The sequence below is a fragment of the Cervus elaphus genome, chromosome 33 (assembly GCF_910594005.1).
Source record: "Cervus elaphus chromosome 33, mCerEla1.1, whole genome shotgun sequence".
In the NCBI taxonomy this organism is placed as follows: Eukaryota; Metazoa; Chordata; class Mammalia; order Artiodactyla; family Cervidae; genus Cervus; species Cervus elaphus.
Window position 1 is genome coordinate 70758916 of NC_057847.1, and position 13026 is coordinate 70771941.

Sequence of the window (13026 nt, forward strand, 5' to 3'; positions counted from 1 at the left end):
GAATGAGAGGCAAGGTGGAGAAATATTAGTTCCATTAGCAGAATGACTAAGCATTGCATGGCATATTTTCAGCCTGTGTTTTACTAGGCACTGATCATTAGTGTTTGATAAGTAGTTCAGAATTGTAAATAAATCAATTTGTGTTTTCTTTAAGCGTGTTTGAAATGGAACAATGTATTGACTTCAGAAGAAAACATGCTGGTGAGTGATAGCAGCACAAGCCCTGAATCTTTGCACAAAAACCTCCTCCCTCTTCCTGCCCCACTCATGTCCAGCCCTCTATTCAATCACAATGGCCCCTGGACATTAATATATGGTTAATTAGGGAACTAAAATAAGGAAGCAGGAGTGGGAAATATGATCAACAATAAGTTTATGACTTTTGGACTGGAAGGTCTTAAGTTTCCCAGTTTTTAATACATCTTTGTGAGTATTCCTCTGAGCAAGGAAATAGATATTTGCTTTTTGGGTTGTGACATTTCTTACCCCAAATGTTAACTCTCTGGTAAATGTTACAAGTGTTTACAGTTTGGGAATCTGATGTCTGTAACTTTTTGGGTTACTCCTTTCCAATGGAAATTACATGGGTCTTGAAGTCAAGCAGGCCAGCTCTGTTTCTGAAATGTGTGACCTTAAGGAGCTTCACCACTCCCCCCCCCCGCCCCGCCCAATCTCTGAGCCTCAACTGTCTCATCTTTAATATGGGGACAATATCACTTGGTTGTTCTGAGAACTGAGATGATATGTGTTAAGTGGCCACTATGTGTGCCCTGTGTCTCTCCTTCCTCATTTGAAGAGTGTACCTAAGGACGTTTTGGCAAAAGATAGAAGAGTTCTTGTATTTTTCAAAATGATGCAACAGAATGTGAATCTTTCTGTGTTAATTTTCCCTTGAATGTGATCACTTTTTTAAAGACACTACTTGAAGAAATGTAATAGTGAGTCTCAGGTAACCAAGCTCTTGCCTCCAGTTGAGGCTGAAGAGCAAACGAGAGACTCCATAAATGCCCTGGTATTTAATGAAGATAGCCAACAGGTATTTCTGCATTATAAAAATGTCAATGACAAGCTGAAAATAACCAATACTGCCATTAGATTTTTAGGAGGTCAGTCATCATGGGATAGAATAGGAGGAGGGGTGAGTTGGGTGAAGATATTCGGGCTGCCTGAGCTGAGTCTATAATGGAAGGAGGTAACAGTTTGAGGAACTGGTCTAATACATACCGCTAGATTCGGAAGAACCACTTTCCGTAACTCCTCAGCCTAGTTCTCCTCCCTGACCAGTTTTTATTTCATCAGGGTCAGACTGTTTTAGGGAATATCGAATCATCTTTGAACTACAAACTGAGTGTGTGGGCTTATGTGGCAAGACACGTTTTGGCTGCAAAACAGCTATACTCTTTCAGATATTCCTAAGAACTCAGTCTTTAATCAGTGAAATGTCCAGACACATTGCCCTTTATAGAAATCAAAACCCTACTGTTGAATGACCACTTGGAGATATCATGATTCTTTTCACCCATTCTTGGCATCTTATCATCCATTGCTTAAGACTAAGAAGTCTCGCACTGAAACTACAAAATCACATTGAAGATGAAAGTTTTGCAGACTCTTATGTGAACTGGATTTTGGCTTTGTGGGGCAAAGAGTGGGTGTGGGAGCATTCAGGAGCACATATAAAGGAATGGAAATAATTTGCTATTTTTAGAGACACAGAAAGACACAGAGAAAAAAAGGGAAGAAAAAAAAATCTTTTGCAGCCAGGGAATGCAAACTTTGTAGTTCATCATAGTTTCAACATGGGTTCTTACAATGATTTATTCAGTTAACCTCTTGCCTGTAACCCCCATCTTTAAATAAGCAGAATCTGAGAACAACAATTATAACTTTGCTAACGAGAAACTGGGTAAGTATTAAGTGTTTAAAAATCCCACTATTGGAGCCTGGTAATTTTTAAACATATAATTACCTCTTTTATAATACTTTGATTAGATTAAAATTAATGCATTATTAAGTCATGAGATGTTCAACCATCTAGACCTCTGTATAGACACAGATAGCAATTCCTTTATTTCCCCTTCCCCAGGTCTAAGTTAATTAAATTCCCTTTAATTATAATTTACTAAAAAGCTTCACTTTTGCCACTATTATGTCTTTTGAACTTTGAAATTTGAAAAAAAAAGGGGGGACCTTAAAATGGTCTTTTATAGGAGAAATGAACTGTCAGCGAATTCAGGCAAAATTAATTATTTCAGCTTGATAAACCTTTTCATCTATTTGACTCCTTATACAGAAAAGCCAATTAATAATGTCAAACATGCTTTGCCTCCAGGGACCTGCAAGTTCTAATGAGTCTGTTTACTGTGGAGTGGCTAGCAGAATGAGCTTCATGTAGAAATTTTCTAATCGCGCCACACCTGTCAAGCTCAGTCATTATCTGTGTACCAAGGGCAAACCTCATTTTGTCAGTAGTGGTTTTCGAAGAACTAACAGATGCCTGGGGGAACATGCAGGACTGTCCGCCAGTAGACGAGTCACTTAATTACCAATCAGAGCAGCGGGGTGAATGCCTAATGTTCCTTAGTCCCGACCTTCCTCATCCCAACTCCACGCGCCCATCTTATCAGCGACCGGAACCTCGGTCTTTCTCAGTGCTGAGTGCTCATCTACCAGGACCTCTTTCTCCTGGGTGCTTTGAGGTGATGATTGATGAATGGGTCAGTCAGGGTCCTTGGACTCCACCTGCCCGAGAGCTGATAATTGCTTGGTGGGGAGGAGCCTGTAAGGGAGGGCGTTGACATAACCACCCCTAAATGAAACCACATATTCCTTCTCACTTTCCATTTGCCTCCTTGACTTGCAGGAAGCCCAAATATACAAACATTTGGCTGCAGGCAGAGGCCCAGCATTCGGGGAAGTATGCATACTTCAGAGCAGTGCTTCTGAAGCTTTGATGCACCTATGAGTCACCTGGGGATCTTGTTCAAACTATTTTCTGATTCAGTGAGCCTGGGCCTGAGATTATGCATTTCTGACCAGTTGAAACTGGATGCTGCAGGGAACATGAATCACACACTGAGGCCAGGGTTGAAACTAGTGGCCTTGGACAAGATGCTAAGCCTTTCTGGACCTTCGATTCCCACTACTGTAAAATATTACAGAAGATTCAGTGTTTCCCTGTTGCCTTCAGAATAACAGACAAAATCCTTCATGCTTACAGAGACCACAATCTTCCCCGAACACCTGGAAAGCTTAAACTGGCTAGTCTCCCCATCCCTGAGAAAGGATGATACCATCCGTCTATTCTGAGTTCTGAAGATCAACACACTTCTCCACGCTCTTGTTTGAAGAGCATTTGTCTTGGCTAGGACCCCATCTGTAGCTCTTGAGGTAATTTTGTAATACTGCATCATGCCTGAGAAGGACTGAGATTGAAAGAGAGCCTGGAGAGGCAATCAGATTCGGGGATCAGATGTCCAAGAGTCCTGAATTCAGAATGGAAGTCTGCCATTTGTGGGCAAGTCATTTATTCTTGCTCTGGCTCAGTTTCCACTTCTGTAAAATTGAGGGATAATATCTAACTCACCTATCATGATAGGGATTAGAGACAGACTTGAATAAGTAGTAGATATTTATTACTATGCATTGAAGTAATCCAAGGAAGGGCTTTGACATTAGGTAAGTGCCATCCATGTGCAAGACAACAGTACTTTAACTTTTCAATTTATTCACAGGTGTTTTTCTCTGTCTCCTCTGAGAAATGCAGTGTCACTGGGCCATGGACTTAAGGTCTAAAAGAAATCAGACAATTCATATAAAATTAGGCAGTGGGCTTTGAGGAAATCAAACATAGTTAGCCTGTCCTTTCATTAGCTTTATTTCCCCAGGAAAACTGTGCTTCTGGGGAAATGTCATTGTGTAAGTGATTCAGCCAGAGCTTTCTAATTTCTTAGCCCAGGAAGTAAAAGAAAGCTGGAAAATGGAGGGTGATTAATTCTGTCAACACTTTACTAGATTGCTTTCTATGCTGCCCTCCTGTTGAATATTGGGCACAGAGATGGCTAGATGCCAAGGGACTCATCTCTGCTCTGTGTATGCTTCAGTTAAGCTGACATTGTTGTCTCTCCCTTAGACCTTTAGACTATTGGTCACCAGAAAAATATCCCTCGGCACTTTGCAATGATTAAAAAAAAATTTTTGAGCAGCATTCACATTGTCCTTTTTCAATATGTGGAAAAGGCTTAGTCCATTCTTAAGTGTGATGTTTTTCTATATTGATGTCAATTCGTTTACCAAAACAATAAATTACCCCCTCTTGTTTTATGATGGTCAAGAGAGAATTAGGCCTTGATATGGAAACAAGTCACTTGAGAGACGGGTCTTTCGGGTCTGGGATTTTCATACAGTTCTGTGAAGCCCTAGGTTTCCCGGGAAATATCTTGAGCCATCTCAGAAAGGAGGGAACAAATGAGGAGGTGGAGCCCCAGGATCCCCGTCCTAGTTTCAATCAGGTCTGCTTGTATCTTTTTTATATATTGGGGTTTCATTAAGACTTTATATGAGAAAGGGCACTGTGACTTTTAAAATGTTGGAAATCATTGCTGTAGGTCAAATTTCAGTGCTAACAGGGATGTCAGATCTTAAAACTTTAGGGTCCTCATCCTTCAACACCATGTCTTTGCTTACCACAGCCAGAATTGTGCATCATGTCCCAATACAGAGCTTTCACAGCCTCCCCATTATCCTGATGAGCTTTACACTTATGAAAAAATCTACCGAGAATCCACAGTTCATTATGCTGACATCTTTGCCGATAAATAGCTATGGCGGAGGTTGACCATCTAGTTTCCCTCTTTGTATCATAAGGGACACTAGAGAAAGTGTAGAACATGCATAAAGGACATGGTTGGCCCACTTTATTCACACTGATGTCAGGCAAGAAAGTTATTTGGGATTCCAAAATTCTGTTTCCCATCATAATTTTAGTACTGCCAAATGCCCTTCTATATTTTAATGGAGAACTCATTTTAAGGGACATTCAACTATTAAGGATTTTCAAATTGTGTCTGTAGACTTTATACACAGAGCATTGAACTTTCTGTGACTATGGAAGACTATCCCCCTTGTATAGTAGAAAACTACAGATTTCAAAGCTTGACAATTGTATTTTGTTCTACCATTTTCTAGAGAGATACCTTAAGTAAGCTAGGCAATCTCAATACTCCATTTCCCCCTATATTTCTGGAAAAACAGGTCCCTCTCTATCTTCTCCCATCATGATTGAGAGCCAGCCTATGTTTGTTAAGATTTTTTGGTCCAATCTGAAATGCAGTGGGGTTTCTGATAGGAAAGAGTGTTTCAAAGTTGATTTCAATGCAATCTAACAAAATCCATTATTCATTTACTAAGCACCTATCTTAGGGCAAGCATTATTCAAGGTACAATGAGGACCACATACAGAGGTGAGTCATATATAGGTCCTGGAGCAGAGAGATGCAGACCATAGCCAAGCTGGGGTAAGGGCTGTGCAAGGAATTACACTCTGACATCATGAATGACTGACTTCACATTCTATAGACCTTCATTAAGACTAGGATGTTTCCTCACATGCTCTATTCCCTCCATTTTATGGGGAAGAAACCAAGGTTCTGAAATGAGGATGGCCTTAGCGAAGCTCACATTTCTTTGTCCCCCAGATTATAGCATTTTTTTTTTCATATAGGTGGCACCATATCATGCCATCTGATGCCCCATCCTGGGCAGTTTGGCACTAATTCCCTATTCATTTATGCTTTAAGTCCACCTTCTTTTAGTAAGTCTGGAAGCTTTTCCGACTTTTTAAAAGAATGCACCTCTCACTCTTCATAGCTTTCCCATTCCATTACCATATCTGTCCAGGTCTCCTGGCAAGCCCGTGAGTACTTCTGAACTCAACAGAGCCCTGTTGTTAGAAAGAGCTGGTGGAAGTTAAGGTTGATTTCTTGCTGTGGTGTCAGTTCTGTGACCTCCCAAGGAGAGCTATTCTACACTTCCTTTTATCAAAGCAACTAGAAAGGGGATTTATAAGCTCAGTAGAGGAGAGACTCTGCCTGGGGATGCCATGGTGAGTGGTATTTAAATTCAGTGTCTCATTACCTTCCTAGGACAGAACTGAAATGCTCACACTCATGCTCTGGGCTATGACTCTCCATGAAGTTTGTTTCTAGAGAAGATTTCAGTGCTGCATTTCCTGGGAAGCCATCACTTGCTGAACTTGTTCATTTTGATGTAAAGACCATAATACCCAGCCTATAAAAATGTATAACATAGCTTATCTTAAAAAAAAATGATTAAAGTATAGTTGACTTTCAGTGTGTGTTCATTTCTTCTGTACGGCAAAGTGACTCAGTTATACATGCATAAAACTTAAGCCTAACTTTGAGAAATGGAAAATATATCATGGAAGTAGGGATGATATTTATTTATTTATTGGCTTTATTATAGGCTAGATACTTTGTAAAACTGTGAGGATTAAGAAATGAGAAATTTATGCAGTCATGATGCAGTGAAGAAGACCTACAAGAAAATGTGGGCTGGCACTCCAGGCTGGTAAGTGAAATAACATCATGAAGTTCAAGCAGTGCTGGCATAAATATATCGACAAAAACTTCATAGAGGTGGTTAGAAGTAAATTGGATCTCTAAGGGTGAATGAGGGTTCTCTGGGGGCAATTTCAGACAGAGACAATTTCCTGGGGACTCTCAGGCCTGACAACTAGACATTTAATCCTAAGATCCCATGGAACCAGTTGGTTATTGAAGACCTTAAGGCAATATCATGATGTTTTAAGAGCAGACTCCAGACCTGATGGCCTAAATTCATACCAGCTCTTAGCTAAGTGATCCTGTATAAATTATTTACCTCTCTGAGCCCCAGTTTCCTCATTTGCAAAATGGGTATAATAGTAACTTCCTTGTAGATGGTCATAAAGATTAAATGTTACAGGTAATCCACATTAATTGCTTGACATAATTGCTTGGTGGTTAGTATACATTGTTTTTGTAGCTTCATTTGTCCCTTTCGTATTCAAATATCTTTATGATTTCATTGTTACAGGGCCTGCTACTAGAACTGATGGTGTGTTAAGCAACAGGGATCAATTATCTTCCTGGCAAAGTGTCATTATCTTATTGGCCCAGATATAGTCGGAGATGGCCTGATCTCTTAGCAATATTTGCCATGGATATGGGAGGAGTGCGAGCATATATGCTTCTTAGTTGTTATCCTTTTCTGTAGGCCTTTAGGAGGTAAGAACTGGAATAAGGAAGCCTCAGCGGTGTGAATGTCAGGGGGAAGCAGCCAGTGAAGGTGGACGTCTGGGTAGAGGAGGCAGAGCACCAAAAGGATCAGGGCAGATAGGAAAGGCTCAGGAGGTGGATAGGGAGGGATGTAAAGCAACAAGATGGCATTCAGAAAGCTAAATTCAGCAGTTTTAGGAGATTTACAAGCTAGGGTGGTGGCAGCAAAAGGGAATTACTGATTTTTTGTGGGTGAAGTATCAGAGGTGTCAGGTGATGTCATGTGTCATTCATTTGTTTACTGAGCTCCTCCTAGGTACCAGGAAAGATCATGGCAAGCCTTTCATGATGCTAATATTTTACATACATGAAATTTACATGCAATCATTACAAATTGCCTATAAAGGAGTGTGTAACATGTAAGATGTTCTAAGTGCAATAAGGAAAAATAAAACAACATACGAGGAGAGAGAATGGTGAGAGGGATTCCATTCTGAGAGAAAGTCTAGGGAAAGCCTCTCCAGTAAAGTAACTTTTGAGCAGAGATCTGGAAGCAATGAGAGTATGTGTTGTGCTGACATCTGGGGGAAGAACACTGTGAGCAGGGTTATGTGTAATTGTGGTAGCCAGCCCCCAAGAAGGTCCCAGAGAGTGTTGCCTCCTAATACACATGCCCCAGTGTAGTCCCTTCCACCTTGAGTAGAGCTGATCAGTATAACCAGTAGAACATTGTGGAACTAGGGTTGACTTCCAGGGTTTGGTCATAAAAGGCACTGCAGCTTCTTTCTTGCTCTTTCTTTGAGGACTCACCCTGGGGAAAGCTCACCGCCATGTCATGAGGACAGTCAAATTGCTCTGTGAAAGGGTCCACATAAGGAAGAACTGGGACTTCCTACCATGGCCAGTACCAACTTGCCAACCACATGCATGAGCCATCTTAGAATCAGACCCTCAAGCCTTCAGAGACTGCAACTCTGGCTTATTTCTTGATTGCAACCTCGTGAGAGATTCCCATGCCAGGACCATCCAGTTAAGCTCCTCTCTCATCTCTGACCCATAGAAACAGTATGACATAATAAATGCTGATTACCATTAAATCTTGGAATAATTTGTTACCTGACAAGTATAATAGTGAGCAATTTTTTTTCAGCAGAATTGCTAAATATGAGGAGTCAGAATTGAGATATCTCCTGGGACCTGCTCAATGGAGAAGCAGAGCAGAGTAACAGTACCCAGGTTACGTGTTTTCCGTGTTTCCATGCCTTTTCTATGCTCTCCCATCACAAATATTCCTCTTTCCTGTCATCACAGCTGGTTTAACTTCAGGCCTAAATTAAGATCCTACATATGCTCTAATCCCGCCCCTTGCATTAAGCATTAAACATCTTGTTAGTGAACTCCTGGAGGAAAAAGTGAGAGGAGCATGAATTTATTGGATTCGTGTTCTATGTACAGTCCATTACAAGTATTATCTAATATAATCTCCTACAACCTTATAAGGTAAGTATGATTACCTGCTTTCTATAGATGGAAAGAAAATGAATTTCAGAATGGTTAAGTAGTTTATCCTAGGACACATAGCAAAGTGATCATTTGAATTTAAACCTCCTAAATTTTAAGCTTTGGGCTTTAATTTTTTTTGTTTTTCTTTTTTCACTGTACAAGACATTGGCTATGGAAAATTTGGAAAGTGTAGGGATGCACACACACGAATTGTTAGTGATCCCACAATTTCGAGAAAACTGCTAACATTTGGGACTGATCTGTCTAGTTTCTTTTTTAAACATTTTTTTCAATTTACAAATTAGGCTATACAGTTTTTAAAACTCTTTCATCCTCTAATATATCATAAACACTTTTTGTATTGTTACACACTTCTCTATAGGTAATTTTTAATGGTTGCATATAAATATCATGTTTTAGGAAATCAATATATTTAATGAGAATATATTATTGTACATTTATGTTGTTTCCAAATTTTCTCTGTTCTAAAGGATCATGCAACAAGCATACTTGAAGAAAAATTTTTGTGTACACTTACAGTTATTGGGATAAATTTTTGCAAGTAGTATCACTGGTAAAATTTAAATTAATGTTTACTTTTTTTAAGTTTAAAGTAAAAACATAGGTAATTCCTTTGACACACATCATCAAGTTGCTCTCCAGAAAGGTTATATAAAACCTACTCCCTCCAGCAGTATGTGAAGATGCTCATGTCTCCACACATTCATATGCACTATAATTTGTATTAGAATTTTAAAAATCCTGTTAGCTCTTCTATTTATAATTAAACTCAGATTTTAATTTTGAATTTTTAAAATTCTGTTGATGGGTCAGTAAAAGCTACCCAGAGAAAATTTGGTGAAAACTAGGCACACACTCATGAAAAATGTTCACAAAGTTCTTGAGTCTAAGGACACATAGGTAATGTAACATTTGTCCAGGTACTGTATTGGCTAAGTAGAGAGATATAGGAGACACTTGCCTCCAAATATTAGTTTGCAACAGTGAGGAGGCTAAGGAGCATTTTTCACTACTATTCTACCACTATTACTACCATTCCTGGTAGCGGCAGGTCTAGAGGGAAAGTCATCTATACCCAATATAAGCTAATGTGGGGTTGCATCATTGCAAGGTCTGTGAAAGGACTGGGGCAAGCCTTTGAGGAGTGTCAATCATAGTCACATGATTTTGAGTCTGTGTTAGCACTGTGTGCCGCCTGGGTCTCACTACCTGGAGAGATGCTAACTGGTGTCTCTGTGCTGTGCAAGGCACCATTTAGGCCCTTTTCAGCAGCAGCATGACATGGGCTAACCATGTTACTGTCATCTCTGAGGCCCCAGGTCACATAGCAAGTGAGTGAGTGGGCAGACCCAAGGCTTGAGACCGATGAGTCGGACCCAATGTTTGTGTTTTGCCTACCCCTGCTTTTGCATATAGTCCACACAATTGTTGAGGACTGCTCCCCTGCTCCACAACTGGGCTGGCTGGCACAGTGCCTCCTTCTCTTCTGATCATATTGCACTCACCACCTGCCACTGTGGCAACAATGGAGTCACTAAACGGTACTGTATGTTTGCATGCCAGTCTCTACTCTGAGAATTCCTTGACAGTTAGAATGATGCTTAACTAATCTGCTCTGAGCTTCTGGTATTGTAACTGTTATGATTTTATTAAATGTTGCCAGCTAACAAAAGAAAAGTTGAAAAGGAGAGAGGTAATGAGGAGAGGGAGGAGGAAGAAATGAGTGAAGGAAGGAAGGAAAAATGGACTGGAATCTTGTCCTATAATTTGCCCCAGGGCCCTGAAAGCCACTATGACCCAGTGTGTTGACTCTCCCAAGTAACGGCCTGTGAGAAGCAGATGATTTATGTGTAGTTCTGAATTAACAGTCGTGGTAGAGTTGAGCAGAGTGAATCTCCTGGAAAGACACCTGCACTTGGTGAGGAGTGACTCCGTCTCTGGTAGAAGACCACCCTCCCCTGGGTCTGGAGCTTTGCAGTGGACCTCAGGGACTCCTGGTGGCTCTAGGATGGTCGGCAGTGGCCCTGTGCCCTCTTGGTAGTGCTGGTTTCTCTTCTAGGTGGGGTGTTCCCTGGGTATCTTTTAGTTTAGTCTCTAAGGTGTGCCTGCATCTCATTTCTCATTGGAGTCGCCACAGGGCTCATGGCTGAGCTTGCTTCCAGGTCCTGACGAAAAAGTGTTTTTGGTCTTTAATCCATTTTGAGTTTATTTTTGTGTATGGTGTTAGAGAAAGTGTTCTAATTTCATTCTTTTACACGTAGTTGACTTGTTTTCCCAGAACCGCTTGTTGAAGAGACGTCTTTTCTCCATTGTATCTTTTTGCCTCCTTTGTCAAAGATAAGGTGTCCATAGGTACAAGGATTTATCTCCAGGCTTTCTATTTTGTTCCATTGATCTCTATTTCTATTTTTGTGCCAATACACTATGGTTTTGATGACTGCAGTTTTGAAGTGTTGTCTGAAGTCAGGAAGGTTGATTCCTCCAGCTCCACTTTTCTTTCTCAAAATTTCTTTGGCCATTCAGGGTCTTTTGTGTTTCCATACAAATTGTGAAATTATTTTTTCTAGTTCTGTGAAAAATACTTTTGGTAGTTTGATAGGGATTGTGTTGAATCTATAGACTGCTTTGGGCAATACAGTCATTTTCACTATACATGTTCTTATAATCCAAGAACATGATGTATCTTTCCATCTGTTATAATAGCAAATGAAACAACTGACAAAGAATCTCCAAAATGTACAAGCAGCTCATACAGCTCAATACCAGGAAAACAAACAACCCAATCAAAAAGTGAGCAGAAAACCTAAACAGACATTTCTCCAAAGATATACAGATGGCTAATAAACACAAGAAAATATGTTCGATGTCACTCATTATTAGAGAAATGGAAATCATGATGAGGTATCATCTCACACCGGTCAGAATGGCCATCATCAAAAAGTCTACAAGCTATAAACGCTGGAGAGTGTGTGGAGAAAAGGGAATCCTCTTACACTGTTGGTGGGAATGCAAACTGATACAACCATTATGGAGAACAGTATGGAGATTTCTTAAAAACTAGGGATAAAACTGCCACTACTGGGCACATACCCTGAGGAAACCAGGATTGAGAAAGACACATGTACCTCAGTGTTCCTTGCAGCACTATTTACAAAAGCTAGGACATGGAAGCAACCTAGATGTCCATTGGCAGATGAATAAATAAGGTGAATGTATAAGGAAGTTGTGGTCCATATAAACAATGGAATATTACTCAACTATAAAGAGGAATGCATTTGAGTCAGTTCTAATGAGGTAGATGAACATAGAGTCTATTATACAGAGTGAAATAAGTCAGAAAGAGAAAAACAAACATCATATATTAATGCATATATTTGGAATCTAGAAAGATGGTGGTACCAATGATGCTACACGCAGAATAGCAAAGGAGACACAGAAATAAAGAACAGACTTTTGGACTCAGTGGATGGAGAGGGTGGGATGATTTGAGATACTAGCACTGAAACATATATATTACCATATGTAAAACAGAGAGCCAGTGGGAGTTTGATGTATGATGCAGGGAACCCAAAGTCGGTGCCTGGAGGGATGGGTGGGGAGGAATGTGGGAGGGGTGTACAGGAGGGAGGGGACACATGTATGCCAATGGCTGATTCATGTTGATGTATGGCAAAAACCACCACAATATTGTAATTATCCTCCAATTAAATAAATAATTTTTTAAAGTGATTTGGAAAAGGCATTTTCACCAAAAATTCTTTTTACAAAGAAAGTAAAAGAGAAGTCGCCCAGTCACGTCCGACTCTTTGTGACCCCATGGACTGTAGCCAACAGGCTTCTCTGTCCATGGGATTTTCCAGGCAAGGGTACTAGAGTGGGTTGCCATTTCCTTCTCCAGGGGATCTTCCCAACCCAGGGATCAAACCCGGGTGCCCCATATTGCAGGCAGATGCTTTACCCTCAGCCACCAGGGAAGCCTAAAGAAGCAGATCTTAACCTAATATTCAAGGTGTCATCCTTTCAAACTTTCTCTTTTAAAAATGAGAAAAGCAAAGCACATTCTGCACACCAATGTGCCAGAACATTACAGTTAAGTAGATTTTTTAAAACATTTTTTTTTTTTTTTTTTTGAAAAATGCTTACTCCACAGATCCTACTGAAGAAACCAGTGAGAGAACATTCTCTTCTCTGGTGTGGTTTAGTACAATGATTATTACTAATGACA

The 13026-nt window shown here is 40.2% G+C and overlaps 2 long non-coding RNA genes across 2 annotated transcripts in view; both read left to right on the plus strand.

Moving 5' to 3' along the window:
* LOC122688470 overlaps positions 1-6329 on the plus strand; it is a 54649-nt gene extending 48320 nt beyond the window's left edge. The window contains exons 4-5 of the long non-coding RNA XR_006339465.1: positions 155-201; positions 6144-6329. This is a non-coding gene — a long non-coding RNA (uncharacterized LOC122688470). The remainder of the gene's footprint in view (positions 1-154; positions 202-6143) is intronic.
* Positions 6330-6482: 153 nt separating this feature from the next.
* Positions 6483-8380, plus strand: LOC122688471. Its single transcript, XR_006339466.1, has 3 exons — positions 6483-6588; positions 7096-7286; positions 8081-8380. It is a non-coding gene; the product is annotated as an uncharacterized LOC122688471 (long non-coding RNA).
* Positions 8381-13026: the final 4646 nt, after the last annotated feature.